This window comes from Macrobrachium nipponense, chromosome 3 (genome assembly GCF_015104395.2).
Source record: "Macrobrachium nipponense isolate FS-2020 chromosome 3, ASM1510439v2, whole genome shotgun sequence".
NCBI lineage: Eukaryota > Metazoa > Arthropoda > Malacostraca > Decapoda > Palaemonidae > Macrobrachium > Macrobrachium nipponense.
The window spans coordinates 3,190,714-3,195,713 of NC_087202.1; positions in this window are offsets into that span (position 1 = coordinate 3,190,714).

Genomic DNA, 5,000 nt, shown 5'->3' on the forward strand with positions numbered 1-5,000 from the left:
TAAATAAAATTGAATTAACTTTAAATTAAGGAATGACATTTTTAACATCTAAGAAAAGAAGTCCTTACCTATAACGAACTCGACCCCATGGCCCCAGCAGCTGCAACATAAAAGGTGAAACGAAGCAATTACAGGAGGTTAAATTGGATGACAGCCATTGTTTCCCAGACACTCCAGAGGAGCTAGATAATTCCCTGTCGTCACCAGCTGTTAATGATTCATTTAAACGCAAGAGTAAATTTTTTCCTTGCCGCGGGGAAAATCTTTTCTTGTCTTTTTCCCAGTCGAAGAAACCTGTTACTGCTGTTTTTTCCCCTTTTTCATATATCCGGTATGAAACGTGGTTTGGCATCATACATTTGTTTACATTATTTATTTTCATGCGCAGTGAAATTGAAGGTGTGTATGTACATAAAACAGAAAGCTGAGAAGAGAATATTCCTCAAAGAAAGAAGTAGGCAAAGTCAAAAATACTCACACATACAGACACACACACACGTTCAGATTGGCTGCAACTTTTTTTCCCTTTTGTCAAAACCACATATCTGTAAGAAGGGTAGCATTGTTGTTCTGCTCCACAAGCTAATTTCCTAGTCCAGCTAGTTCCTAGTTGAATTTTTTTAATGCATAAAGGATTCATCCCATATATATGTAATGGGATCGATTGTGTCAAATATATATTCAGAAGCTTAGATATGAGATCTCCTCAGTCATAATGAGATGAGGACTCTAATGCCTTCAGGAGAAAAAGAGAGAGGCTGAAAAACGATAGATAATGGTGCCTTCAAAGGGCAATAGTTTAAAGGAAAATGCAGAACATTTTGGCAAAGCAAGCTGAGTTGGTCAGAGACGAAACCGAAAACTAGATTTGCATCCCATCAAGTATTCCGCTGACCTCGTTTCAGTTTCTCCTCTTTTCGTGGTGTTTTTTCAGATGCGTTGCTGCTTTTCCTTTGCTCGAAATTGTTTATAACCCTGGGAATGATTGAAGTTGTTTACGACCCTGGGAATGATTGAAATTGTTTGTGACCCTGGGAATGATTGAAGATGTTTACGACCCTGGGAATGATTGAAGATATTTATGACCCTGGGAATGATTGAAGTTGTTTATGACCCTGGGAATGATTGAAGTTGTTTGTGACCCTGGGAATGATTGAAGATATTTATGACCCTGGGAATGATTGAAGATATTTATGACCCTGGGAATGATTGAAGTTGTTTATGACCCTGGGAATGATTGAAGTTGTTTATGACCCTGGGAATGATTGAAATTGTTTGTGACCCTGGGAATGATTGAAGATGTTTATGACCCTGGGAATGTTTGAAGTTGTCTATGACCCTGGGAATGATTGAAATTGTTTGTGACCCTGGGAATGATTGAAGTTTTTTATGACCTTGGGAGTGATTGAAGATGTTTATGACCCTGGGAATGATTGAAGTTGTTTATAACCCTGAGAATGATTGAAGATGTTTACGACCCTGGGAATGATTGAAGTTGTTTATGATCCTGGGAATGATTGAAGTTGTTTGTCACCCTGGGAGGGATTGAAGTTGTTTATGACCCTGGGAATGATTGAAGTTGTTTATGACCCTGGGAATGATTGAAGTTGTTTATGACCCTGGGAATGATTGAAGATGTTTACGACCCTGGGAATGATTGAAGTTGTTTATGACCCTGGGAATGATTGAAGTTGTTTGTCACCCTGGGAGGGATTGAAGATGTTTATGACCCTGGGAATGATTGAAGATGTTTATGACCCTGGGAATGATTGAAGATGTTTATGACCCTGGGAATGATTGAAGTTGTTTATGGCCCTGGGAATGATTGAAGTTGTTTATGACCCTGGGAATGATTGAAGTTGTTTGTGACACTGGGAATCATTGAAGTTGTCTATGACCCTGAGAATGATTGAAGTCGTTTATGGCCCTGGGAATGATTGAAGATGTTTATGACCCTGTGAATGATTGAAGTTGTTTGTGACCCTGGGAATGATTGAAGATGTTTATGACCCTGGGAATGATTGAAGTTGGTTATGACCCTAGGAATTACTGAAGTTGTTTACGACCCTGGGAAGGATTGAAGGTATTTATGACCCTGGGAATGATTGAAGTTGTCTATGACCCAGTAAATGATTGAAGTTGTTTGTGACCTTGGGAACGATATAAGTTGTTTGTGACCCTGGGAATGATTGACGTTGTTTGTGACCCCGGGAATGATTGAAGATGTTTATGATCCTGGTAATCATTGAAGTTGTTTGTGACCCTGGGAATGATTGAAGATTTTTACGACCCTGGGAATGATTGAAGATGTTTATGACCCTGAGAATAATTGAAGTCGTTTATGACCCTGAAAATGATTGAAGATGTTTATGACTCTGGGAATGATTGAAGTTGTTTATGACCTGGGAATGACTGAAGTTGTTTGTGACCCTGGGAATGATTGAAGATGTTTATGACTCTGGGAATGATTGAAGTTGTTTATGACCTGGGAATGACTGAAGTTGTTTGTGACCCTAGGAATGACTGAAGTTGTTTGTGACCCTGGGAATGATTGTTGAAGCTGTTTATGACCCTGGGAATGATTGAATTTGTTTATGGCCCTGAGAATGATTGAAGTTGTTTATGACTCTGGGAATGATCTTAGTTGTTTATGACCACGAGAAATGATTGAAGTTGTTTATGAGCCTGGAAAATGATTGAAGTTGTATATGACCCCGGGAAATGATTGAAGATGTTTATGAAACTGGGAAATGATTGAAGATGTGTATAACCCTGGGAATGATTGATGATGTATATGACCCTTAGAATGATTGAAGTTGTTTATGACCCTGGGAAATGTTTGCCTTGTCGAGTGTGTTAATGAGAAGCACTATATTAAGAAATAAATGTTATTATAGGTAATGATGCATTCTTCGTATTTTATTTACCGTATCATTAATTGTTAGGATATCAAGGTGGCGGTATAAATGACAAGTTAATGAGTAGGTTTTATAAGTAACTGTATAAAGTAGAAAGTACAGATCATGCGATTACTTCACTATGAAACCTAAGATTTAAGGTGTGTAGGTCCATGTTCAGCTGTAGAAAAGAAAGCGTTAAGAAACGATAGATAAAATACGTAATTAACTGTATACCCACTCACCATTGAGAAGTGTATTTCTGAACAGAATACTTTGACTATTCGTCCTAACTAAATGTGCAATATGCGGTCTATTCGATCAGTTACTCAGAACAGATGTTCTGAAATTACTCCTTTCTTATTTTCCATAGAAAGAAACACATTACCTTGATCTCCCTAGCCTCTTGATCTCCCTAGCCTTCAAGAGTTTGATATTAAGTAGGTTTTATGCAAAAGCTTCTCTTACTTTGCCCTCGTCCACAAATGTATCATTCTTCAAATTCTCTCTAAATTTCATGGCACCTTTCTTGTATCCCAGCATAAAGTACGCGTTTTATTTTTTAATTTTGAAATTGTTTGTTTACTCAAAATCAATACCCAGGCTTCACTTCCCCTATACTCCGGCCGTATTCTCTTTCTTCTATCTTACTTTCCACCCTCTCCTAACAATTGATTCATAGTGCAACTGCTTTGAGGTTTTCCTCCTGTTAAACCTTTCAAACCTTTTAAAGTCAATTTCCGTTTCAGCGCCGAATGACCTCTTAGGTCCCAGTGCTAGGCCATTGTCTTAAATTCGCTATTCAGTTCACCTCCCTATACAACAACCGGTTTATAACGATCTCATCATGTAATTTACTACAAAATTATGTATTTGCCAGCTGAATTCGTGACTCTTCATTTTTATTAGTCAACATTCGATGTTTTTATTTCAGTGGCTTTATTTCTGCCTCCATTCAATTTAGGTGTTCTTCTATAGATGTTTTCAAGGTCCTACAACAATTCAAGTGTGTTATTTGAAAACGTTACTTATTCCCTCATAAATCTTTGTCATTTGGTTTTATTTCTTAATTTAATCGTAAGCCTCTGGCGTTTCCACATCTTATTTATACATTTACTCAACATGGCTATTAAAGATAAATTTTTGTAATTTATCTAATTCTAGTACCTTTGCTTATATCCTCAATTAAAAAAAATCTTCCTGTTATATGTACTATATATATATATATATATATATATATATATATATATATATATATATATATATATTATATAATATTCATATTTATAGATATACATATGTATAAATATATATATACCCATTAACCTAAAAATTTCCCTTTTAATATCTAATTCGCTCTACCTCGAAATGAATATACTTTCATATATGTTAACTGAACGGAATTTTTTTTTTAGTTGGTAATAATTTCGTTCGGTTAACGTATATGAAAATATATTAATTCCGAGATAGAGCGAATTAGATATTAAAGAACAATTTGTAGCTTAATGCGTATATATATATATACGTATATGAATCACGGTGATATGATAAGACTCATTAATATATACATGTATATATATTTATATATATATATATATATATATATATATATATATATATAGTATATATTTAATAATATATACACGACTTTGTACAACGTCTTAAACGAGGAAAAGTGAAATACTATGACGATGCTTTCCAAGGTTTCTTATATATATTATTATATATATATATATTATATATATATCTATATATATATATATATATATATATATATATATATATATATTAATATGAATTATATACACGCCTTTGTAAAATATCTCAAACGGAGGAAAGTAAAATACAATGACGGTGTTTTCCAAGGTTTCGCGAGTAATTTACTCCCCAGTTCCCGAATTCATCATCTTGGCCAGCATTGCACGAATCCTGATGCAATTGGCTATTAATCCCAGGAGATTTACAACCCTCCGGCCGAATCCCTTTCGTGCGAATGCCTTCAGTTGCTAGGTTGCTGCTGCAATGATTCCTGTCGACGTAAATCTCGGTTGCATTGTGCGCGTTATCCCAGGATTGCAGAGCTTAGCGGGCGGTTATTTTTCC